This window comes from Helianthus annuus, chromosome 10, assembly GCF_002127325.2.
Source record: "Helianthus annuus cultivar XRQ/B chromosome 10, HanXRQr2.0-SUNRISE, whole genome shotgun sequence".
NCBI lineage: Eukaryota > Viridiplantae > Streptophyta > Magnoliopsida > Asterales > Asteraceae > Helianthus > Helianthus annuus.
This window is the reverse complement of record NC_035442.2, coordinates 118,895,555-118,923,154: the sequence shown is the minus strand read 5'-3', so window position 1 is coordinate 118,923,154 and position 27,600 is coordinate 118,895,555. Positions and strand designations below refer to the sequence as shown.

Here is a 27,600-nt window from a genome sequence, read left to right as displayed (position 1 = left end):
ACATTACAACAAATTCGTTTTTCCCAATGTCTCTCAAGTACGACGTCTAACCCTAATAATGAAATAAACTAAACATTATATAGGGTCCACATCTAATCTCGGCCCACATGGCCTAACCCAAGCCCACTAGACAACTAAATCCAATACTATAAATGTGTTTGATAAAGATAAGCGTAAACCTACTCAATTATATGGCCTTACAAAAGAATTTAACGAGATCCACATGGAAAAAAATGTATAGTAAGGCATAAACATAACATGAACTAGCATGCATCACATACGTGTCAACCCAAAGATTCCACTAGCGTAATCTTGTCGTCGCAACGATAAGACTGTTTTTATGATTGTATTACTTAACATAGACCCATCAACGAGTGGTGTGCTACTCCTATAGTGTTATACATGTTAAGGTAGGCTTGTACGAAGTTAATGACAAAGTATAGTGCAAGAGTGGCTTCTAGTATGCATGAATTCCTAAAGTATAAACGTATAAAGCATGTATATTGGATTCATTTGTATGAATAATGTATTTGCATATGTGTGTTTGTGTGAGTTTTGATATGGTAATATATATTGTACCCAAAAGTATGAAAACGAAAAGGAGGGTCATGTATACTCACAGTTTGCAAAAGCATCTCTAAACATGAGTGGAGAGTCTTGAGAGTTTAGGGAAAATGCCAAGGTTATCTTATGAGGATGAACGAGGAATATGAGTTATGGAGTTCGGTATTGAGTTAGATTAGGTTTTAAAGATAACATGAACGTATGTATATTGCAAGAAAATATATCCTGTCTAGAAGCACTCATATGGACACTATTTTGCTTGTGTTTTCATGGGTACCGATTAACCCATTAGAATCCATAGTTTGAGGAACTTTGATCAAGATGGAAACGACCCTAATACATAACATTCAACCATGAGTTTGGTTAGTATTATGATTCAGTTCTAGAGTTTAATTACACACACACACACCTATATATATATATATGTATATATATATATATATACTAGTCGTTTACCCGCGCGATGCGGCGGGAAACATATCACTTAGGTTGGCGAGTTTAGGGCTATGTACGGGGTGTAGTTTCCAATGTGGCGTGCGACGATGATGGTGGTAGTGTAGCAGAACGTGAGGGTCGGTTGCGGCCTTCTTCAGCGGCGGAGAATCAGCGGTGTGGGGCGATTGGTGATTTCGTTATGGCGTTTGGTGGTTATTGTGCGACGGCCGGTTTCCGGCTTCAGGAGAAAACAAAAAAAAATTATGTGATTCTAGTTATGTTATGAGGGGTTTTTAAGATGTGGGTAAACACACTAATTACCTTAACCGTTTTGACGCATTACCCATTCTACCTGAACCATCCATTATGCCACATTTTCTAAAGGTTCGATAACTTCTTTGAAAACCTTGTCTTGCCCCTCAACAACTTCCTGGCCCCAAAAAAAACAAAAAAAAAAACATTTTGTTCCCACTGTTCATGAAAATTGCTATCGTCGTTGTCATCAAGAATCAACTTTACATCTAATCCATCATTGCACTTCTTTCGAAGAGTGCCTTCAGATCGCCTTCCACATATGATATGTCCAATGTACATACTGAAATGTACATCCACAGAAAAACAATTAATAAACGCACAGCTTTGAAGGCACATTTGTTTTTATAATAGTCTATGTAAGTTGAAAAAAACAAGCATGCTTAAGAGTATGATCATATTGGTAAGTGAAAGTTTATGTCTGCCAATATGCCATTATAGTATGAAAACCTGACTTAACATCTCGACATGTATTAACAATGGCTGATTTGAACCACAACCAGTTTTAATGGATCACAATTAAATGTTTTCAAAACAAAACTTAAATCCAATGTGAATAGTATTCAGCAAACCATAGTTTTCTGCAAATGAAATCGAAATAACAAACCTAAGCAGTGAGCATACTGGAACAACCAGCTGCCTTTGTCTTCTTCTCAGCACTCTTTGATGTCAGTTTCGCCTTAATAACAATCGGCTATGATGCAGAAACAGTACCCATCCCCAACACCTTAAAGTAACCTAACCATGTGACGTCAATAACGGGAACCTTATTAGTAGACGACTTCTCCTTCACGTCTGGTAGTACCATCGACCAGAATTTTTTACGGAGACTGTGGAAGTACCGCATACTGACTTCATCTTTAAGATGCTCTAAACATAGGCGCACCACGTGGCATACTTGAACCTGTGGATTCGATGCAACCAACAGTAGTCTGAATCACAGCCACTTTTTGCAGCGCTGGGCTTGTAAAAACTATCTGCAGAAACGTTGTATTTCTGATCAGTAATTGAGTATTTTGGTTGACTCAGTTGGACAATCAAATGAATCCAAATCAAACAAATTCACGACGACATGGCGAACTGAGGTATACCGATTCCTAAGATATACCAGTAATCCATTTCTTGTGGCCCTGAAATAAAAAAAAGTACCCATCTAAAATAACACGATTAATATTATTGTTACCTCTTGAGATATAGTTTACGAAATCATTTTAGTGGAAGTGCACCTATCGCTTACCGTATAAACTTGTTGCGGCTGCCATGCATAAAACAAGGTGACGTTTGGGCTGCCATGCATAAAACAAAACATGTAATATGAATATTTTATGGACACAGCATTGACCTAAATGGCTAAATGGAATGATCTTGTATGAGAGCTTAAATGACGATGATACCCACCGCGAAAAATATGTCTGAACTTCCATTCGAAGTCACGTAGGCCCGTGCAATAAGTTCCTGTGCGGGTGGCTGCTGCGTAAAATCCTGTAGAACAAGAAAACAATGGTGTAAATTGTAATTATCCATTTCTAACGCTAAAACTGAAAGGTGGGGTAGAAAAGTAATTTACCAGTGGAGGGAAACTTTTTCAGCTGCCCGTTGAGGAACAGAGAATCCTCCGTGAGTACTCGTATCACTGGCGGTTAACGTCTTGCAAAAGTAGTTAGTTGGCTATCTGCTTAGAGTTCCCAGCTCAACCGGAAGAAATGTATCCTTTTGTTCTTGCTAAAAGAATATTACATCAAAATTATTAAAATATCAGTAAATATTACAACAAACAAACAGCATTAAGATTTAAGACATTAATGTGAGATTACAGGGGTCAACGGCTGCAACGTCATTTGGGCATACACCTCGTCCGTTTCAACATCCGCCTGAAATTACATAATCGAGCAATCTTTCTTATTAGTTTGTATTTTACACGTTTCACTATATACATATACACATATGTATTACATGTTTGATCCGTAATAGATAAAACATAACCCAAATAGACCAATTCACAAGTAAACGTGTCAAAAATGCCACAGTAAAAACAAAATATGTGCTCCATACCTGATATATATTTGAACCTGTAGAACTGAACGGATCTTCATGTGTCCCCATTTCTTTATCAAAAACACAATCCTGTAGAACTGAACGGATCTTCATGTGTCCCCATTTCTTTATATTTGAACCTGAATGATATCCGGGTACAAAAGCTATTAACCTCACCTGAAATTTGTATTTACCCAGTTTTAATAAACTAATTTAAGTAATACTAACAAACGTCAAACTTTCTTTATGGAAATATGAAACAAAGGTTACCGTTAATTTGCTGTAATCAAATTTCTTAAAAAAAGATGAATTGAGGCTGAAGTTGCCTCGTTCAGGGAATTGAACCAAAAACTCAGGCCACTGCAGTTATTATAACGTTAGTTACGTAATTTAAAATAAAATAATCTACAATAGTCGAGATGCAGTAGTATAGTACCTTTAGTGCACTAAGATAATCAATAAGATCAGATTCAAATCCACTTCCTTTATCTGAACCGCCGTGTTTCCACGGGAAATCTTGCATCCACAAACCCTGGCTTTTGTTATTCCAATCGACATAGATTAAGTTTGCTGTATGGACGATAATTCGAATTCCCTGAGGATACACCAAAAAACATCGCTTTGGAATGGTGTGTCCCCCATGCAATGGGTAATGGAGGTTTGTGGAAAACCCAATTTGAAGGTCTGTTTCTCTATAAAAAAATAATAAATAATAAATAGGTCAAAAAGTGAACGCCAACAGAATGATTCAAATTCATATTTGATAATTTTGATCGATGCAAACCTTCATATGCTCCTGCCTACCATCGCTTTCACCATGAACCACCAAAACATGTGGAACTTTCTTTAGAGTTGGACATTCTACACCACAAAAAAAAAATCTATATCTTTTTCCAAAAAAAAAAATCTAAATCTCCAAAAGATCAAGTCAATACAAGAAATAACATCATTAAACACATTTCAATAGTCAATCTACCCAAAAGAACTTCAGGAATAATCCCATTCAAGAACATAATCGAAAACACACATCTATTAATTTCTCTACCAGTGTATGACATTAAGCATTTGCGAAAACATATGATAATTAAACGTGTATCATTGTGACTTAGAAACCCTAATGAAGATTGAAATCACACATTATCAAGTAATTTATCGATTGTACTGAAATTAAAACCTCGTTCACATAGATTGACAAATTGTAAATTCAATTGATAAGTACAAAACTTCACATGAACACACAAATAAGGGAATTTATCCACTATACTAAAATTAAAACCTGGGTCACCTCTATATACTTGACGGGAATCGCATCTGGAACTCCAACCACCGAGATCTGATTCTTCTCCATGATTTTGTTGTTTCCTTCCGAGTATTCTTATTATTCTTTACCAGATCTAGTCTTCAAACCATGACCTACAAGAAAATCCATCTTAAAACACAAACGTAAGTAAAATCCAGTGAATACATGAAGAAATAGTGTTCAGAATTAAAAGGACGGTGTTAGTTACCCTTGACGAATGTTGCAAAATGCAAATAAAAGCCGGAAAACAGAACCAAGAGGTCAGAATCTTCATCGATCTGTTGAAACTTCATAGATTTGGTGAAATCGTTCCTGAATCGCCAGAAAGAGAGGAGCAGATCTGGTGAAATCGTTCCTGGATCGAGAGAGAGAGAGAGAGAGGAGCAGGGAAGCGACATTTTGAAATGTTTTGAAATCTGAAACCCTAGTTTGTGTTTATGTGACAGCGTGTTTAGTTTAGTGTTTAGTTTAGGGGAAAGGGTATAAGTGGAAAGTGAAGATTTTTGATGCTTAAAAGACTTGTACATCATGCTTTAGGGGTGTTTTAAGGAAATTTCAATGACCTTAAGTAGTCCTTTGGATATGTATATTATATATAGTATAGATATTCATAAGTATTTAGTCCAAGTCATATAATTTCATGCATAGAGATAGGATGAATTCCATCCATTTAACCTCATTGTATGGATTCACCAAAGCACAAAATCATTTAGTTGATGTTTTCGGTTGGTCATGAATAAACTAAAGAATGTACAAATAACTAATCATCTAAATCATCAAATAACCAAGTGAAACTCAAACTAGACTAGTGCATTCCAATCATGGCAAATGTTTGGAGACTTGGTGTAGTTTGGACACTTTGTTACCAGAAAGTTCACTTGATGACTTAGGTTAAATAAGATGGATTAACTAACTAAGTGAGGTAGTGGAATCATAGTTGGAAAGCCAAGGCTTCCATTTTTCACACTTAACCATAACTCAAGTCTTTCAACATTGAAGGTTGAAAGCTTGGATGGTTCCAACACTTTGTATGTCACTTGGGACCTTTAGGGCAGAAAGTTTTGGAGATTATGAACCTCATAACTTCTGAAAATTTGTCATAACATAAGCCACATAATATGAGTTTAGTTGGGGACAAGGCTTGACACAAGATTTCCACAAGATGAATGTAAACAAGAACAAGTATAAAGTTTAATCCAAAACAGAATTTTGAACCCACTTTGGAGCCTCATACAAGTGATATACCACCTTGTTACACTTTGGTGAACATGGGATAACGTCCATAGAAGTTATCTAAGGAGTTATGAAGAAAGAAATGAGAAGAAAGGGTTGAAGAAGCAAGTTAAAACTCATAAGTTAAGTTTTAACTTGTAGTAATCTGCCCAAAGTTGGAGTTTTCTTGAAATTCTTGGAGTGTTTGAGAGTGAAATGAGATTGTGGAAAGTGGAAATGTGTTAGAGAAGGCTTGGATTTATAAGGGAGGATTAGGGTTAAGTCATAATTAAGTTAGAAGGTGATCGGAGGAGAAGGGGGTGGAAAAAGTGGTTAAATAGGTGGATTTTGATGTTAATGTGCGAGTTGTCAACAATTTTGCCCCTCAGAAGCTCTTGCGGACCATAAGAACCTATGTCTTGCAGTCTGTAAGACATGTTAGAAGTGAAAATTTTCATTTTTGGCCCTTAATGTTTGGTTGTTTGTCCAATTATGCAATTTCTTCAACATGTTAAGTGTTTTTAAGGCATTAAAAGGCATGTATGAGTATGTTTATTGTATAAATGTGTGTGAATATTATCCCGAACATAAAATAAACGTCGAGTATGATTCGGTTTTGTACATAAAACGTGTATTCGTGAATGAGCATGTATCATGTATGTATAAATTAAACAATAATGTATTTCCATTATGATCAAGGTATCGAGATTACAAAGATTGAAACGAAATACAAATACAAACTTTCTAAAAATAGAAAGTATAAAAATGTGAAGCGTTACACCCCCAAACCTTGGGGGTGAAATTGCAGTTTACTCTAAAGACAATAACGTCCATCAATTCTCCAAAATTTAGCTAGAACTTACCATATTTTTCTATTTTGTGAAGGCATCATGGGTGGTTAGAACCTTCACCAGTAGCGGACCCAAGAATTTTTTCTTGGAGGTGCAGAATATTTTTAAAGATTTAAGTCCCTAGCTATATAAAAAAAATTGGTTCATAGCTGTCACACCTTGCCCAAGGGGGAAGCGCGAGGTGCGACCACGAAAGCTTTTCACAGCATTCGATTTGCAAACGTCAACATGATTTAAAATGACCAACGATGCCAAATATATATATTTTTTGAAAGGACGTTTAGACTATCCAATACGGTGAACATTTTTCTCAATCGTTTGCCACATATCACAAAAAGACAAAACTCATTTGAAACTTAAAAATATTAAATTTAATATAATGCCTCAACCAGTTCAGTAGAACAACCATAGGTTGCAATCGGTTGTTTGATATTATAATATTTTTTTTGTCTTTTTTGTTATTGAATTGTATTCTTTCTAATAAACAATTATAATTATTTAATAAAATATTGATATAGGTTGGGTTATGAATGGAAGTGAAAAGTTGAATTGAGTTGGGTTGAGTTGGGTTGGGTTGGGTTGTGATAGTGGATAGTCTTACAAAACCATAGTGTTTTCATTTGTATACATGCACCAAATAACTTCAAGTTTCACAAAATACTTTTAAACAAAATGATAGTTTTAATGAACTAGTCTTTAGCCTATATAACATGCGCGAAAGCGGAAAATATAAGACAGACCCCCAACATGGCATCGTTCTTGCAATCCTAGAACTTGACTTCCAAAACCATGCAATGCCGCTTACTTCCCTGAAATACATGTTAATAATAAAAATGTCAACATATTGTCGGTGAGTTCATAGGTTTTCTTGACACAAATGAATCTTTAAAAACATTTGATTAACTTTTGAATAAAATGGTATGCATAATGTCTATGAAATTCGTTGATCAATTAATATTTTGCAAGGACATTAATGTATGTGTCGACATAAGCTAGTAACCAAACGTTGACAATGTTTTGCTGTACCGAACCACTAAATTCTAGTGACGCATGACTTGGGACACAAAAGCACTCCCACAGGGTCTCGGGGACCAGGAGTGGGACTTGCCAATACCCAATAGATCTATCCAATTGTTCCTCGGTTCGTGTGATATGACCAATGGCTATTAAAATGAACATCCCGAGGTGGCTTACGCCGAGAGCAATAACTACCACTTATGCACACATAATGATCTAGTTGATTTCATTCCCTAGCTATCATACCATTTGAGAAAACATGTGTTTCCCCCTAATTTTTTAAAGCAAAAATATTTAAAAGGGGCCGTGAAACTCACAACTTACGTTCCATGCAATGCTAGCAATATTCAACATCTAACGTAATGTCTCCAACCTACAAGTGTCCTACTTCATTAAGACACCTAGGTCTAATCGTTTGGTGTACAAATCTTTCACCAAACCTTGTTAACACTTTATATATGTTTCGTTTGTTTGTTTAGACACGTTGATGGGTGATTATCCGGATGTTTATACATGTATACTATATATATACACACACACCCTTGTTTGTATCGTATCCTGGGCCTAGCCCCTTGAATAAATCTGTGTCACATGGCAAATCTGATTAAGTGCTTTGTTATCAGTTTGTAAGGCCTTATTAGATTTTGTTTCATTCAGTTGGGTGGCCCAATCATACTTTAAATTGTTCAGACTCATAGTGCGGCCCAATGAACTTGAATTAAAGTGTCGGCCATTTTGTTCAACCCATGTGCTTGATTCAGAGATCCATGTGCTAGCTATTGAAATATTGCATCAATTAAGTGACATTCAATTGGAAACTCAGTTTGCGTGATAGTGTGTCAGTCATGGTCTAATTGAGTAAATCAAGGTTGCATGTGATTTTGTTTATTACAAACAGATTGTTCTTAGTGAAATATCAGATAGTGACATAATCATCGGACGGTGACTCGATCGAATCACCACCCGATTCAATTGCATATCATTAAATATTTTGACTTTGATTGACTCACCCGATCGGATCACAATTCGATTCAAGGAATTTTGTTTGTTCAAGTTTAAAGTGCAAAGAATCGAGTGGCAATCCGAACGAATTGCCACCCGATCCTAATCATTTCATTTTGATTGTGATATAGGTGATTGTCAAAGTATCGGATCCCCACCCGATCGGACAACATATCACCCGATCGGACAACATTCTCACCCGATCGAGTAGCCACCCGATCCAAGACACTTTGTCAGTCGATCGAGTAGCGACCCGATCCAAAGCACACTATCACGTGATCGGATCACCACCCGATCCGTTGTCATCCGATCATTGTTATCTGTTGACCATCGTTGATTTCACTCGATCGGATACTCGTCCTATCCAGTGGTTGATAGTTATTAAACTGATCGTTTTGTTTGATCGTTTGCAAGTGATTCAAAGTGATAAAAGAAACGAAAGTTTCAAGGAATGAAATATTCAAGAAGCATTTCAAAGATGTCAGAAATTGGCGAAGAGTTTTATAACACGTTTTATAACGCTTTTACATCGGAAGAAACTCTAGTGACACCAAAGAATGCTACAACCGTGATTTCTGAGAGTCTGAATCATGATAACGTGTACGAAAATCATCTGAGACCACCAAAGCTCATGAATATCGAAGATTATCACTGGTGGTATGAAAGATTTGAAAACTGGGTACAAGCCTATGCGTATGATAGTTGGATCATGTTGACAATAGGATATGAAAAACCAAGAAATGAAAAACATGAATTAATCACACTTAAACAGTTCACAGCTGATGATAAAAAGCAACATTCAAGTGAATTAAGAATGATAACTTTACTTCAACAATCTGTCAGATAGGATATTTTCTCACTACTTCAGCATGGTGAAACATCTAAGTCAATTTGGGAAGCATTAAAGTTGAAAGCTGATGGTGGGAAGGATATCAAGAAAAACAAGATATCTCTGTTGAAGAAGGAGTTTGACTTGTTTGGTTGCATGAAGAATGAAACAGTTTGTCAAATGATGGAACGGTTCTGTCATCTGAAGATTGAAATGGAAAGGTTTGGAATCCACAAAGACAGAGAAGAGGTGGTGGATAAACTCGTCGAGGCATTGCCACATGAGGAAGATTGGAAAACCTATGTGATAGTTTTGAAAAATGATGACAAATTTGACGAGATGACGTTAGAGAGCTTGATTGAGAAAATAGAAGGACATGATTTGATGCTCCAAAAACCAAACAAGATGTCTAGCTCCAGTTATCAACAGAATGTTGGTTTGCACTATCGCAGAGGAATGCTACAATGTCACACCCCGACCACGTAGGACAACAAACCGTGGCGGAAACGTCGGGGAGTGTTGCAACAGAATCATTGTTTCACAACCATGGATACAAAAATAGTTTCGTTTTATTGAATATTATTAAACATCAACATTGTCTTAACATAGAACAAACAAGTTACAAAACGACTATCATTGTTATTATGTCACTAAGGCCTCGTCCACATCCTATGTGACGCATGCATCTTAGAAATCGATCAAGCAACAACACCTGAAACATATGTAAAAACAAAATCAGCAAAGAAATGCTGGCGAGTACATAGGTTTTATAAGAGTCTTGGAATCATGGCTCGTTTATATGTTGCAGTACTTTATTAGACTACAAGAGTCAAAATACAAACCTTGTTTTAAAATAGTGTATTGCAACATATTTAACCAACTCAAATCAAGTGGGTTATAGTTTGTAAAATCTCGTAGCCATGATTCTTAACCCCAAAACATTTGTTTTAGTAAATTAACTTGTAAAACATCTTGTAAAAACTCGTTAAAAACTCGTATGGTTTATATCTTTTAGAAAAACATTGTTGTGTGACATTGATGTGTGTAAAATGCAACATATAAAACACATCAATTAAGGCATAAAACTAACCCTTTTTAAGTACTAATGTTGGAAAAAGAGTGTTTTTGTCTTCCTTTTGTATTTTCAGGATGAAATGAGCTCAAAATCACAAAAGAAGCAAAAAGACCACTAATTCTACCATAAATACAAGAAAAGGAACAAAAGTGGATTGCCCGGACCCTCAACGGCACCTCCCAAGACAAAGAGAAGAAAACAGAGTCTGAACACGCCACGTGTCCAGCGAACACGGGGGCGTGCCCAGGAAGCAGCAGAAAAGACAAACCAGTAGAAGCTTCCATTGCTCACCACGGGGCCGTGCCCAGCGGGCACGGGGGCGTGTTGAAAGTACAGCAAGCGCATTAATTGTAATTCGCAATTACAATTAATGAGGAGAGAGAGTGTCAGACGGGCACGGGGCCGTGTCCAGCGGACACGGGGCCGTGTCCAGCGTTCTGTCCAGCCTATAAATAGAGGAGCTTGGTTTCATTCTCTCTCATCCCTTGGCACACCACCTCTCTCACACCTCATCCACCACCCACCACCACCATATCACCATCATCCACCACCATCATCCATTGTCCATCGTAGAGTGTGTGAGTCGTCTCGGGATCCAAGATTGATCGTAAGAGTTCTTGACAATCAAGGCCATGTTTGCCTAAGTCTCTTACATCACTTGGTGAAGACAAGTGTTTAGTATAATACTTTTTATTTTTAATCTTTTGCACTTTTTATTTGGTTTTGTATTAATGACTTTAATAACTAGTTACTTATGTTGAAGGTGATCTTTCCTTATCGTTTTTCCGTGGTGTCTTGGCATTATTTTACTGTCTATATAAAATAAAAGATTTTCACCATTCATATCTCCACGGTCTATATGGAGGTATGTTGGCTACCTGGTCGGGGGTTAAGGGAACGGTTTGGTAAGGGTCTTGCCCTTGTTCAGCGTTTAGAGGTCCTGCTTGGGACCTGGGTCAAATTTAGTAGGATCTCCTTCAATGCCCATAGGTATTGGATGGCGGGGATCCAAACTCTTTGACCCCCTCATAAGTTAACTACTATTAATACTATAACCCGGCTATTTAGGACTGTATCCCTGCTGACTCAGACTACTTAGCCGAGGGTAACGTCACCGCCAAAAGCGGGGCCTACCACAATTTGCATTAATAACTTAATTCATTATCTTTCAATAATCCGACCCTTTAGGATTGTATCCTTGCTGACTCAAACTACTGGGTTGAGGGTAACGTCGCCTTCAAAAGAGGGGCCTACTACAATAACTAAGATAATCTCTTAAACAAGTGCAAAAGTGCGAAAATAATCAAAGGTTATACTAATACACGTGTCGGATCCAAGTGATTCATCTTGTCTATCTGTTTTTTTTATTTTATTTTATTTTTCAGCATTTAGTTAGTTTTTATTTTTCTTAGTTTAAAACATTTTTCTAACTTTTTGATTTGATTAGACGTTGGGGATAAACCGGTATTAAAAACTCTTGTGTCCTTGGACGACCTCGGTATCTTACCAACACTATACTACGTCCACGATGGGTGCACTTGCCCATATGTGTGTTTAGTGTTAGTAAATATCGTGTTTTATAAATTTAAAACTTGGCTAAAAGTGTAAAAAGGGCTTAAATATATATCTAAAAACATATATACACTAACACGCATCAAGTTTTTGGCGCCGTTGCCGGGGACACAAGGATTTTAAGAAAGTTAGGAATCAACGGCCTAATCATCTTTTTATTTTTCTTTAATTTTTAGGATTTTTTTTAGATTTTTCAGCTTCTGCAGAGCTCAGCACGGGGCCGTGCCCGCTGAACACGCCCCGTGCCCAATCATTGGAACTGGCAATCCTGTTTTATATCAGACAGTAGGCTGAACACGGGGCCGTGTCCACTCAACACGCCCCCGTGCCCAAGATTCAGTTGCTGAAAACAGAACCGTTCGATCCCGGCGGTTGGTAATTTCTGATACAAACATGAGTGATAGTGATTCTTTTTACTTTCGGCACTCTTACGGTTTGTGGTGTCAAATATGTGGAGGCGAACACGAGGAATTAAAATGTTTCTTCCTCACTTATAGGCCACACTATATAGACCCACCAATTCCTTGTAACCTTAAGAGGGGCGAAAGTAAAAATAAACACTATTTCTCCCTCGAATGCGCCCAGCCAGATATTCTAGGAGATATGCTCCTTGACGAGCTATTTCAACTAGAAGAACTACTTCTAAATTGGTCAAAAGAACTTAGGAAGGATTTCTTAGATCCATCCCAAGATGATGACCATGAGGAAATGTTGGAACCGCATTCTGACAACCTCGTTGCTCCCGAAAATACCTTCCTTCCTAAACAAGACGTGGACGATAGTCGTCCCTGTGCCGATTGTGCCGTGAAGGACTCCCCATCGACCTCGTTCGGTGCATACATAGACCTGAGCGATTCGGCATACACCTTCTTTAACGAGAGCCCGGAAAAGGGTTGGACTTGTCCACCTAGAATGAAAATAGGAATTACCCTCACCGACAACCTCTTGCGTTCTCGCCTTAGTATAGGACAATTAAGGTATCTTAGGCACTTTGGGGTTGTTCCAACAAGTCAGGAGCCACCCGATACAAATTGGCTCCTTGATAAAGACAAAACTTCATAAGGCAGCTTTCCGACACGGGGCCGTGCCCGGCCAACACGCCCCCGTGTCCGCCAAAAGATTCCCCTCTGATCAGAACGTCAGAATACGGACAAACTGTGTCAGAATTTCATCTGCACACGGGGCCGTGTCCAGCGGACACGGGGCCGTGTGCAGCAGGCTGTCATTTTCTATAAATGCAGCCAAAATTTCTGCACATTTGGACCAACTTGGGGACAGAGATTTGAAGGAATCTTCTCTCAAACAATCCTAGGTAAGTCTAAAAGAAGTTTCCAACAACCCATCTTGTCCTTTCCTCTTCTAGACATTTCCTTCTTCTTCATCTTTCTTCAAAGACCATCATAAAAAGTTTGAATTTTCAATCTTTATGGTAGGAAACAAGGAGTTTTGATCATGGAATCTTGGTAAAAACATGTTATGTAACATTGTTTAGAGTTATTTACTGTCAAAAAGCTTGCACAAACTCAGAAAATAACTTGAAAAACCAAGGTTCCTTGCTCCAAAATTCTGCAGAAAGATGAACACGGGGCCGTGCTCAGTGAGCACGGGGCCGTGTCCAGAAGCTGTTTCGTCTTATAAACTATTTTTGGTTTATTTTTCGTAGAATGGCGAGTGAAAACAGCGAAACATCATCCGTGCATTCCTCAAACAGCCGAAGGGGAAGGAGGCCCTCCGTTGAAGCTACACTTGTGCACTACGTAATAGCGCTAAGGGAAGCTCTCGACGAAATGACATCCGTGGAGGAGGTCCTCATTGACCGTATTAACGATCTTACAATGGGATTGGAAAGCAGCTTCCAAGAGATTAACCTTTTGCACCAAAGGTTAAACATTTTGGTGGCACCCCCTATGGAACCAGTTCTTCCACAACAAGACTGGAACCTGGCACTCGGTATTAACAACCCTACCGGGTGGGGAGACATCCCCGCGGAACCTCCTATGGAAAACCCACAAGAAGTTCCGGCGGAAGTTGAAACTCCTCAAACAAATGCAAACGAGCCCTCCTTCCTCCTTCCAAGGGAGGTAGAGGAGTGGCTTGCCGACATGTGAGGAGAACCGCGCCCGAAAAGTGGAGCTCTACAAAGCCTTATCTAACCAAGATCAGTAGATTCTTGGAAATTTTGCTAAATTAAAATAAAACATAGGGCTAGAACTCCATAAGCTTAATATCTATGTAATTTTTATCTTTATGTAATATCTCTATGATTAGCAATGATATGATGGTTTTTATGGATTATGGACTCATGGTGATAATGGATGAAAAAGGGAACAAGAAAAAATGGAACCATGCAGAAGAACAGAACAAACCGACAAAAATCTCCATAACAAAAGGCTCAACACGGGCCGTGCCCAACCAACACGGCCCCGTGCTGAGCCCCCTGCAGGAAATCACCCAGTTCAGGTAACTGGACACGGGCAGTGTTCAGCGGACACGCCCCCGTGTCCAGGCTTCTGTTTCAATTCTATAATTTTTGTTACTGGCACTTGACCACGGGGCCGTGCCCAGTCAACACGGGGCCGTGTCCAGAGCGCCAGTAACACAAATCTTTGTTTTTAAACACACTTTTTCACATTCTAATCAACCAAAAAACTTTATTTTTGGACACATTGAGGACAATGTGTAATTTAAGTGTGGGGGGATGCTAAAACCTTGAAATTTTGCAAAATCCTAAAACAAGCCTTACACAAAACTCTATTGGAACCGCTAAACACCCCAAATTTTTTTAAAAAAAAACTTTTTCATTTTTTTTATTTACTTGTCTTAGTTTAAGTTGGGAATAACAAGTTCTAAAAAGGTTATATTTTTACAAATTTACAACCGATAGCGTCGTGATAAAAAGAACTAACATAAGAAAATTATGAAACGGTATAACAAGTCTAGTTAAAAATTCGATTATATATGCTTGGTCACATTAAAAACCCATTCCCACAAAAGTGAGTTTTGAGCCTTTATTGAGCATAAAAATATACATATTTAGATTAAATGCTCATTTTTCGTTTCTTGTGTGAATAGCCGCTCGGTCTTTACAAATCTAAAACTTGCCACGACGATACATTCCCGGTCCTTACCAACTTAAACCCAAGTAAGTAAATGATGGAGGCATTAGGACTAACTATTTTTCTTTCAAAACCATTATTTTTCATTTTTTTTACCTACCCAAAATCCCCCTAGAAAACCCCTTTGAGCCTAAACCTTTCATTTCATTACCCCCAAAAACAATTTTTTTACCCACCAAAAACCTTTTTCATTTTTTTCACCTTTATTTTAGTAACAAACTCGGTTTTTTCATAAACATACCCTTTACGTGACGAAAAAAAAAATATATGAATAATGAAGTCATAAACAAACAAAAGCTACAAAAGCTTGTTTGGAGAAATACTTCAAAAATAAATGTCACTAAAAACAAGGTATTTTACGAAAACCGACACTTGTTACGATTTTCGCCCTTTTTACTAACCACTAACCAACCACCCACCTTTAAACCCAAGCCTTCACCCCAAAAGTCCTCTTGATATTTACAAAGGTAAAAAGTTAAAAAGGAGGAGGATTGATCGCTTGGCAAGCCTATGGATAACGTAAGTCCGTGCCGCTCTCGAGTGATTCACTTAAATATACACCTTCGGCCGAGTGATTGAGTGATCTCCCGTGAGGTATGTGAACTTGTATATAAATGGAATTTTAATAAGGCATGTTATGCCAAAATAAGTAGTTTATCTTATGAAAAGTTCAAAATAAATCATAACGAATAGGATTGTAAATAAAATAAAAATAAAACCTATAAAAAACCTTGGATTCCCGACACTCTAGGACAAGCTAAAAACTTCTCTTCTACTTATTCCATTTGGGAGTGTAAGCCACATTAAAAGAGTTTTGCTTGAGGACAAGCAAAAGTTCAAGTGTGGGGGTATTTGATGTGTGTAAAATGCAACATATAAAACACATCAATTAAGGCATAAAACTAACCCTTTTTAAGTACTAATGTTGGAAAAAGAGTGTTTTTGTCTTCCTTTTGTATTTTCAGGATGAAATGAGCTCAAAATCACAAAAGAAGCAAAAAGACCACTAATTCTACCATAAATACAAGAAAAGGAACAAAAGTGGATTGCCCGGACCCTCAACGGCACCTCCCAAGACAAAGAGAAGAAAACAGAGTCTGAACACGCCCCGTGTCCAGCGAACACGGGGGCGTGCCCAGGAAGCAGCAGAAAAGACAAACCAGTAGAAGCTTCCATTGCTCACCACGGGGCCGTGCCCAGCGGGCACGGGGGCGTGTTGAAAGTACAGCAGGCGCATTAATTGTAATTCGCAATTACAATTAATGAGGAGAGAGAGTGTCAGACGGGCACGGGGCCGTGTCCAGCGGACACGGGGCCGTGTCCAGCGTTCTGTCCAGCCTATAAATAGAGGAGCTTGGTTTCATTCTCTCTCATCCCTTGGCACACCACCTCTCTCACACCTCATCCACCACCCACCACCACCATATCACCATCATCCACCACCATCATCCATTGTCCATCGTAGAGTGTGTGAGTCGTCTCGGGATCCAAGATTGATCGTAAGAGTTCTTGACAATCAAGGCCATGTTTGCCTAAGTCTCTTACATCACTTGGTGAAGACAAGTGTTTAGTATAATACTTTTTATTTTTAATCTTTTGCACTTTTTATTTGGTTTTGTATTAATGACTTTAATAACTAGTTACTTATGTTGAAGGTGATCTTTCCTTATCGTTTGTCCGTGGTGTCTTGGCATTATTTTACTGTCTATATAAAATAAAAGATTTTCACCATTCATATCTCCACGGTCTATATGGAGGTATGTTGGCTACCTGGTCGGGGGTTAAGGGAACGGTTTGGTAAGGGTCTTGCCCTTGTTCAGCATTTAGAGGTCCTGCTTGGGACCTGGGTCAAATTTAGTAGGATCTCCTTCAATGCCCATAGGTATTGGATGGCGGGGATCCAAACTCTTTGACCCCCTCATAAGTTAACTACTATTAATACTATAACCCGGCTATTTAGGACTGTATCCCTGCTGACTCAGACTACTTAGCCGAGGGTAACGTCACCGCCAAAAGCGGGGCCTACCACAATTTGCATTAATAACTTAATTCATTATCTTTCAATAATCCGACCCTTTAGGATTGTATCCTTGCTGACTCAAACTACTGGGTTGAGGGTAACGTCGCCTTCAAAAGAGGGGCCTACTACAATAACTAAGATAATCTCTTAAACAAGTGCAAAAGTGCGAAAATAATCAAAGGTTATACTAATACACGTGTCGGATCCAAGTGATTCATCTTGTCTATCTGTTTTTTTTATTTTATTTATTTTTCAGCATTTAGTTAGTTTTTATTTTTCTTAGTTTAAAACATTTTTCTAACTTTTTGATTTGATTAGACGTTGGGGATAAACCGGTATTAAAAGCTCTTGTGTCCTTGGACGACCTCGGTATCTTACCAACACTATACTACGTCCACGATGGGTGCACTTGCCCATATGTGTGTTTAGTGTTAGTAAATATCGTGTTTTATAAATTTAAAACTTGGCTAAAAGTGTAAAAAGGGCTTAAATATATATCTAAAAACATATATACACTAACACGCATCAAGTTTTTGGCGCCGTTGCCGGGGACACAAGGATTTTAAGAAAGTTAGGAATCAACGGCCTAATCATCTTTTTATTTTTCTTTAATTTTTAGGATTTTTTTTAGATTTTTCAGCTTCTGCAGAGCTCAGCACGGGGCCGTGCCCGCTGAACACGCCCCGTGCCCAATCATTGGAACTGGCAATCCTGTTTTATATCAGACAGTAGGCTGAACACGGGGCCGTGTCCACTCAACACGCCCCCGTGCCCAAGATTCAGTTGCTGAAAACAGAACCGTTCGATCCCGGCGGTTGGTAATTTCTGATACAAACATGAGTGATAGTGATTCTTTTTACTTTCGGCACTCTTACGGTTTGTGGTGTCAAATATGTGGAGGCGAACACGAGGAATTAAAATGTTTCTTCCTCACTTATAGGCCACACTATATAGACCCACCAATTCCTTGTAACCTTAAGAGGGGCGAAAGTAAAAATAAACACTATTTCTCCCTCGAATGCGCCCAGCCAGATATTCTAGGAGATATGCTCCTTGACGAGCTATTTCAACTAGAAGAACTACTTCTAAATTGGTCAAAAGAACTTAGGAAGGATTTCTTAGATCCATCCCAAGATGATGACCATGAGGAAATGTTGGAACCGCATTCTGACAACCTCGTTGCTCCCGAAAATACCTTCCTTCCTAAACAAGACGTGGACGATAGTCGTCCCTGTGCCGATTGTGCCGTGAAGGACTCCCCATCGACCTCGTTCGGTGCATACATAGACCTGAGCGATTCGGCATACACCTTCTTTAACGAGAGCCCGGAAAAGGGTTGGACTTGTCCACCTAGAATGAAAATAGGAATTACCCTCACCGACAACCTCTTGCGTTCTCGCCTTAGTATAGGACAATTAAGGTATCTTAGGCACTTTGGGGTTGTTCCAACAAGTCAGGAGCCACCCGATACAAATTGGCTCCTTGATAAAGACAAAACTTCATAAGGCATCTTTCCGACACGGGGCCGTGCCCGGCCAACACGCCCCCGTGTCCGCCAAAAGATTCCCCTCTGATCAGAACGTCAGAATACGGACAAACTGTGTCAGAATTTCATCTGCACACGGGGCCGTGTGCAGCGGACACGGGGCCGTGTGCAGCAGGCTGTCATTTTCTATAAATGCAGCCAAAATTTCTGCACATTTGGACCAACTTGGGGACAGAGATTTGAAGGAATCTTCTCTCAAACAATCCTAGGTAAGTCTAAAAGAAGTTTCCAACAACCCATCTTGTCCTTTCCTCTTCTAGACATTTCCTTCTTCTTCATCTTTCTTCAAAGACCATCATAAAAAGTTTGAATTTTCAATCTTTATGGTAGGAAACAAGGAGTTTTGATCATGGAATCTTGGTAAAAACATGTTATGTAACATTGTTTAGAGTTATTTACTGTCAAAAAGCTTGCACAAACTCAGAAAATAACTTGAAAAACCAAGGTTCCTTGCTCCAAAATTCTGCAGAAAGATGAACACGGGGCCGTGCTCAGTGAGCACGGGGCCGTGTCCAGAAGCTGTTTCGTCTTATAAACTATTTTTGGTTTATTTTTCGTAGAATGGCGAGTGAAAACAGCGAAACATCATCCGTGCATTCCTCAAACAGCCGAAGGGGAAGGAGGCCCTCCGTTGAAGCTACACTTGTGCACTACGTAATAGCGCTAAGGGAAGCTCTCGACGAAATGACATCCGTGGAGGAGGTCCTCATTGACCGTATTAACGATCTTACAATGGGATTGGAAAGCAGCTTCCAAGAGATTAACCTTTTGCACCAAAGGTTAAACATTTTGGTGGCACCCCCTATGGAACCAGTTCTTCCACAACAAGACTGGAACCTGGCACTCGGTATTAACAACCCTACCGGGTGGGGAGACATCCCCGCGGAACCTCCTATGGAAAACCCACAAGAAGTTCCGGCGGAAGTTGAAACTCCTCAAACAAATGCAAACGAGCCCTCCTTCCTCCTTCCAAGGGAGGTAGAGGAGTGGCTTGCCGACATGTGAGGAGAACCGCGCCCGAAAAGTGGAGCTCTACAAAGCCTTATCTAACCAAGATCAGTAGATTCTTGGAAATTTTGCTAAATTAAAATAAAACATAGGGCTAGAACTCCATAAGCTTAATATCTATGTAATTTTTATCTTTATGTAATATCTCTATGATTAGCAATGATATGATGGTTTTTATGGATTATGGACTCATGGTGATAATGGATGAAAAAGGGAACAAGAAAAAATGGAACCATGCAGAAGAACAGAACAAACCGACAAAAATCTCCATAACAAAAGGCTCAACACGGGCCGTGCCCAACCAACACGGCCCCGTGCTGAGCCCCCTGCAGGAAATCACCCAGTTCAGGTAACTGGACACGGGCAGTGTTCAGCGGACACGCCCCCGTGTCCAGGCTTCTGTTTCAATTCTATAATTTTTGTTACTGGCACTTGACCACGGGGCCGTGCCCAGTCAACACGGGGCCGTGTCCAGAGCGCCAGTAACACAAATCTTTGTTTTTAAACACACTTTTTCACATTCTAATCAACCAAAAAACTTTATTTTTGGACACATTGAGGACAATGTGTAATTTAAGTGTGGGGGGGATGCTAAAACCTTGAAATTTTGCAAAATCCTAAAACAAGCCTTACACAAAACTCTATTGGAACCGCTAAACACCCCAAATTTTTTTAAAAAAAACTTTTTCATTTTTTTTATTTACTTGTCTTAGTTTAAGTTGGGAATAACAAGTTCTAAAAAGGTTATATTTTTACAAATTTACAACCGATAGCGTCGTGATAAAAAGAACTAACATAAGAAAATTATGAAACGGTATAACAAGTCTAGTTAAAAATTCGATTATATATGCTTGGTCACATTAAAAACCCATTCCCACAAAAGTGAGTTTTGAGCCTTTATTGAGCATAAAAATATACATATTTAGATTAAATGCTCATTTTTCGTTTCTTGTGTGAATAGCCGCTCGGTCTTTACAAATCTAGAACTTGCCACGACGATACATTCCCGGTCCTTACCAACTTAAACCCAAGTAAGTAAATGATGGAGGCATTAGGACTAACTATTTTTCTTTCAAAACCATTATTTTTCATTTTTTTACCTACCCAAAATCCCCCTAGAAAACCCCTTTGAGCCTAAACCTTTCATTTCATTACCCCCAAAAACAATTTTTTTTACCCACCAAAAACCTTTTTCATTTTTTTTCACCTTTATTTTAGTAACAAACTCGGTTTTTTCATAAACATACCCTTTACGTGACGAAAAAAAAAAATATATGAATAATGAAGTCAAAAACAAACAAAAGCTACAAAAGCTTGTTTGGAGAAATACTTCAAAAATAAATGTCACTAAAAACAAGGTATTTTACGAAAACCGACACTTGTTACGATTTTCGCCCTTTTTACTAACCACTAACCAACCACCCACCTTTAAACCCAAGCCTTCACCCCAAAAGTCCTCTTGATATTTACAAAGGTAAAAAGTTAAAAAGGAGGAGGATTGATCGCTTGGCAAGCCTATGGATAACGTAAGTCCGTGCCGCTCTCGAGTGATTCACTTAAATATACACCTTCGGCCGAGTGATTGAGTGATCTCCCGTGAGGTATGTGAACTTGTATATAAATGGAATTTTAATAAGGCATGTTATGCCAAAATAAGTAGTTTATCTTATGAAAAGTTCAAAATAAATCATAACGAATAGGATTGTAAATAAAATAAAAATAAAACCTATAAAAAACCTTGGATTCCCGACACTCTAGGACAAGCTAAAAACTTCTCTTCTACCTATTCCATTTGGGAGTGTAAGCCACATTAAAAGAGTTTTGCTTGAGGACAAGCAAAAGTTCAAGTGTGGGGGTATTTGATGTGTGTAAAATGCAACATATAAAACACATCAATTAAGGCATAAAACTAACCCTTTTTAAGTACTAATGTTGGAAAAAGAGTGTTTTTGTCTTCCTTTTGTATTTTCAGGATGAAATGAGCTCAAAATCACAAAAGAAGCAAAAAGACCACTAATTCTACCATAAATACAAGAAAAGGAACAAAAGTGGATTGCCCGGACCCTCAACGGCACCTCCCAAGACAAAGAGAAGAAAACAGAGTCTGAACACGCCCCGTGTCCAGCGAACACGGGGGCGTGCCCAGGAAGCAGCAGAAAAGACAAACCAGTAGAAGCTTCCATTGCTCACCACGGGGCCGTGCCCAGCGGGCACGGGGGCGTGTTGAAAGTACAGCAGGCGCATTAATTGTAATTCGCAATTACAACTAATGAGGAGAGAGAGTGTCAGACGGGCACGGGGCCGTGTCCAGCGGACACGGGGCCGTGTCCAGCGTTCTGTCCAGCCTATAAATAGAGGAGCTTGGTTTCATTCTCTCTCATCCCTTGGCACACCACCTCTCTCACACCTCATCCACCACCCACCACCACCATATCACCATCATCCACCACCATCATCCATTGTCCATCGTAGAGTGTGTGAGTCGTCTCGGGATCCAAGATTGATCGTAAGAGTTCTTGACAATCAAGGCCATGTTTGCCTAAGTCTCTTACATCACTTGGTGAAGACAAGTGTTTAGTATAATACTTTTTATTTTTAATCTTTTGCACTTTTTATTTGGTTTTGTATTAATGACTTTAATAACTAGTTACTTATGTTGAAGGTGATCTTTCCTTATCGTTTGTCCGTGGTGTCTTGGCATTATTTTACTGTCTATATAAAATAAAAGATTTTCACCATTCATATCTCCACGGTCTATATGGAGGTATGTTGGCTACCTGGTCGGGGGTTAAGGGAACGGTTTGGTAAGGGTCTTGCCCTTGTTCAGCGTTTAGAGGTCCTGCTTGGGACCTGGGTCAAATTTAGTAGGATCTCCTTCAATGCCCATAGGTATTGGATGGCGGGGATCCAAACTCTTTGACCCCCTCATAAGTTAACTACTATTAATACTATAACCCGGCTATTTAGGACTGTATCCCTGCTGACTCAGACTACTTAGCCGAGGGTAACGTCACCGCCAAAAGCGGGGCCTACCACAATTTGCATTAATAACTTAATTCATTATCTTTCAATAATCCGACCCTTTAGGATTGTATCCTTGCTGACTCAAACTACTGGGTTGAGGGTAACGTCGCCTTCAAAAGAGGGGCCTACTACAATAACTAAGATAATCTCTTAAACAAGTGCAAAAGTGCGAAAATAATCAAAGGTTATACTAATACACGTGTCGGATCCAAGTGATTCATCTTGTCTATCTGTTTTTTTTATTTTATTTTATTTTTCAGCATTTAGTTAGTTTTTATTTTTCTTAGTTTAAAACATTTTTCTAACTTTTTGATTTGATTAGACGTTGGGGATAAACCGGTATTAAAAGCTCTTGTGTCCTTGGACGACCTCGGTATCTTACCAACACTATACTACGTCCACGATGGGTGCACTTGCCCATATGTGTGTTTAGTGTTAGTAAATATCGTGTTTTATAAATTTAAAACTTGGCTAAAAGTGTAAAAAGGGCTTAAATATATATCTAAAAACATATATACACTAACACGCATCAGACATCGTTTCAAAATCGTTTACCCAAGTGAACTAAATAACGCCATGATATGTAATATGATGAAAACACTTATATATGGGAAGTACCAGTGGCGTATCCACCATGCTTTCATCACATTATACTCGTCCGGTTATCTAAACACTAACCAAAAACCAATCGTTTATCCAATTTGTTTAACTTGTTCAAATCGTTTCAAAATTGTTAACTCGTTTTAAAATTGTTTAAATCATCCTCGTTTTAATTTGTGAAAAACTATTTATGGTCGTCTCGCTAACAACATTCAAACCTTTGTGACTAGACTATCTCACTTCTCGCTTAACAAACTACCAAAGGGTAAGTTAACTAACATCAAATTCAGTCGCTACCCACAACCCCCACACATAACCATGGGTGCAGTAAGATAACGGGATTTGTCAGGTCCTATGGTACCATAACCTAATACTGGTCGGCTTGATCAATGCTAATGAATGTCATTTATTATGTAACTACAACCAATAAGTTTTGTTCACGTTATTGAAATCGTTATTAGTTTCGTATAAACCATCTTAATTGTTTTTGAAAAACCATTGTTTAAACCTTGAAATCATTTTGTACATATGAATCACCCCAAAACAATTGAAAACAGTAAAATAGGGGAACTATGTACTCACATGAAGTGCAAAGTATCCTCAATCAATAGAACTTCAACAAACTCAAGCAAACCAGAGAATCAAGCAGCACCTAGTAATCGAACAACTAGTCAAACAATAGACGCCTAAATCGGACGGTCGGATAGAATGAGGTCTTGTAAACCAAATGAGTGTTGGAACTCATGTGATATGGTTTAACAAAGCCTACATCCTAAAATGAAACTTAACCTAAGTGCTTTCGACCAATTGTGACCCATTAAGGTAGCTTACGCTACGTTAACACGTCGTGCGCGTAAATGCGCGTTTGAGACGTCTAACTAGTCCTATGACAAGTATTATATGCCTCTACATGTTTAAATATGTTACATAATCAGTTATGTGACAAAAGTTTATGTTACATATGCTTATTTACCAATTATGTAAGAAAAGGGCATTTTGGTCATTTACCAAGGGCATATAAACTACCTATCATGCGACTAATTAAACCTAAGTGACCATAAGGTATAACCTCAGAAGGTTATTCCCTATGCTACTATGGTCACTAACCATGTTTGGTCGGATCCTAAAGATCGAACAAACGGGTCGTGTTCGAAAGTCTAAGCGGGTGTTTAGTCCGCTTGACTTACGACTCTACACAAGCACTAATCTAAAAAGTGACGAGCTAAACATACTAGATCATGTTAGTTAAGTTAGAAAACAGGTTTTGATATCAAAACAAACGGTTTTGATACCCTAGAGTAGTTTGGTTACAAAATACGCGAGAATATGCATTTTGGCAGAAACTACGACTCGTCACTGAGCCTAGATAACGTGGTAATCAGTAGGTATAGTCACTAGGGACTATAACCATCGTGATTACGCTCACGTTATGAAGTTCAAACGAACTTTGCGTTGACCATAAACTGGTCAAATCAGAAAGTCAAACGCAGTTTGACTTTAAGGATAAAAACGAATGAAAAGAACGAAAGAATACTTACAAAAGGTCCCCTCAAGCTATGATCTGATTTACTCTTAGGTATGAAGCATAAACTTCAACTTAGAGAGCCAAAATCAGATCATTGTGGGTTTTACAAGTGAAAGGAGATGGGTATTTATAGGAATTCAAGAGCCGTTAGGATCGTTTCTCGAAGATTGAGCTTCGTTCTAAGCCGTACAAGTGGGCACATGGTATTTGAATACCATGGGCACTTGAAAACCATCAAAATTGGCCCATAGATTGATCTAAACCATGTCCAAAAACACTGGAAATCAGCTGCTGTTTCTGAAAACCAGTTTTGCTGTACTGGGCCTCTCACGCGGCCCGCGTAGCCCAACACAATAACTCATGCGGCCCGCCTGGCATAACTATACAGAAATTGCAGTTTAGTCCCTGAACTTGAGAAACATGCAATTCAAATTTTTGACATGTTTAAGCCCCGTTAACCTCATTTCAAGGCTCTAAAATGAAGTTAAAGTATAGGGAACTCAAAACATGCTCAAAAATATCTCGGATGTCGGTTCGTTCGGTCGTACGGTTGCGTTATTCGCTTAATTACGACGGAAGTCGTAACGAACGCAAAAACGATCCAAATCAATCGACGAATGGAATTTTCTTATGCCAATCACTAAAATAAAATATTTTAATGCTTACATATTTTTTTGGATGTCCGGATATATTCAGAACGTAAGATATGCGCGAAAATGCAAACTTGTGCACTTTTTGACGCTTTTAGTCCCTATTGAATAATAAAGTTTATTTTAGCATACCGAACCCCTCAAAGCCTATTTCTAAGCTATGTAAAGGATATTTAGGGTATGTTTAACTTATGATCAAGTTCCGGAATGTTCGTTACTATACAAATCGGTATAGTTTCGTATTACGCCCTAACACGTAATTAACGAAAGTCGCAGCGGAAGTCCTTGCCATAAAATTTCTTACATCATAAATCATACTTCTTACTTGAAAGTTCACTTTGTAAAATAACCCCTTTATATTAAATACAACAAACTGACTCAATTACAAAATAATTGATAGCTTATGTACAATAAATACATCCTCAGACAACCCCGTACAATCCCTCAAGTGACTCGATCCTCGATCTTTATTCCTTGATGATCCTCCTTGACCCGAACCACCTGCATTCACCACATACATTCAGAACATTAGCACACAATGTATAAACATGATCATTCACATACGCTTCACTTCTCGTTCTTTATCAAACTTCAAGCATTCCGTCTGCGTATCCATTTCCTGGCAAGGCTTCATAAATGTACCTGCATTACTTATCATTCTCGAGGTACACCAATAATAACGTTAATCATCAATGTGTCTAAATCCTACACATATACGTATTTACATACCCACATACATATACATCTACATACGTATATACACTCATACATACCCTTATACATACCTACATACACAACTACGTACTTACATATCCTTCCTACAACTAGACATTCATTCAAACACTCATGCATATTATAAGCATAACTACATAACCCACTACATACGTACACTTGGAGTTATAAACATACATACCTTTCCTTCATCAAAAATGCATCAGAACTTGATTTCGGTCCATTCGGGAGCTTAACGGAGCGCCGGGACACGAACTGGATCAACCGGGTTCACATATGGAAGAAAACAGAAAACATAAACTCTGGGCACCGTCGCCGACGCCCATATTGGCCGTCGGCGACGCACCTCCGTCGTCCAAAAGCCCCGTAGACAGGAAACTAGGCCGTCGGCCAAAATCCAATTCCCACATGCCGTCGGCGACGGCCCTTCTGGGCGTCGACGACGGCTCCTCGTTTATTCATTTTCCTGCTGTGTTGTTTCGTCGTTCGCATAAACTAAAATTCTCATAACTTTCAACCCGTTTACCCGTTTAGCTTCCCGTTCCTTTCTACGTGCTTGTAAATTTACCGTTTATCATAAGAACCTAAAACCCAACATCCGGATTAAGGAGATTCTTGTCTTACACGCTCTTGGTTTATTATTCACTTATGAATTATTCGACCCGTTATGGGTATTTATACATTAAAAGGTCTATAACATACATAACCCTTTACTTCGCTTTCATACTAAACCAAGACATTACTCTAATCGAATAACTCACTTCTAGATGACTTTTAAGGTCGTTTACCCGAAATCCCCACCAAGAGCGTTTTTGTCAACTTGCCCCTTTATTAACAACAAAGCACTAGCTGGCATAAGTAACCAAATCCTACCACCTAGTTACGATTCTTAATCACGCATACCTTGCTCGGATCAAAGCTGAGATCCGTTTAATACTTCATCGATATCATACCATTTGTTCCTATTCGACTTCAGTTATCATACCTAGTTGAGTTGCATATAACTTTACATAAATAACTAAGAAGTGATTACGGAAATCACTTACCTTGAGCGACCAAGTTCAAGCATAGGTTCCATGTTTACTTTCGACCCGTTAGCCTCTGTGCTTGAGATCGTAGATATGTTATTCATCCTTACATGTCAATACATTAATATCCTTGTTAGCATACAAGACC

The 27,600-nt window shown here is 38.7% G+C and overlaps 3 long non-coding RNA genes across 4 annotated transcripts; all 3 read right to left on the bottom strand.

The window, feature by feature from the left end:
- Positions 1–1,707: 1,707 nt before the first annotated feature.
- LOC110881906 lies at positions 1,708–2,600 on the bottom strand. Its single transcript, XR_002559934.2, has 3 exons — positions 2,549–2,600; positions 2,403–2,441; positions 1,708–2,288 (listed from the first exon to the last, which is right to left on the bottom strand). It is a non-coding gene; the product is annotated as an uncharacterized LOC110881906 (long non-coding RNA).
- A 108-nt stretch (positions 2,601–2,708) lies between these two features.
- LOC110881904 lies at positions 2,709–3,706 on the bottom strand. Its single transcript, XR_002559931.2, has 5 exons — positions 3,616–3,706; positions 3,364–3,522; positions 3,126–3,182; positions 2,879–3,033; positions 2,709–2,793 (listed from the first exon to the last, which is right to left on the bottom strand). It is a non-coding gene; the product is annotated as an uncharacterized LOC110881904 (long non-coding RNA).
- A 25-nt stretch (positions 3,707–3,731) lies between these two features.
- Positions 3,732–5,234, bottom strand: LOC110881905. Of its 2 annotated transcripts, XR_002559933.2 has the most exons (4): positions 4,854–5,234; positions 4,631–4,758; positions 4,130–4,206; positions 3,732–4,037 (listed from the first exon to the last, which is right to left on the bottom strand). It is a non-coding gene; the product is annotated as an uncharacterized LOC110881905 (long non-coding RNA). The 2 variants fall into 2 exon arrangements; XR_004870186.1 differs by having other exon boundaries at positions 4,631–5,234.
- Positions 5,235–27,600: the final 22,366 nt, after the last annotated feature.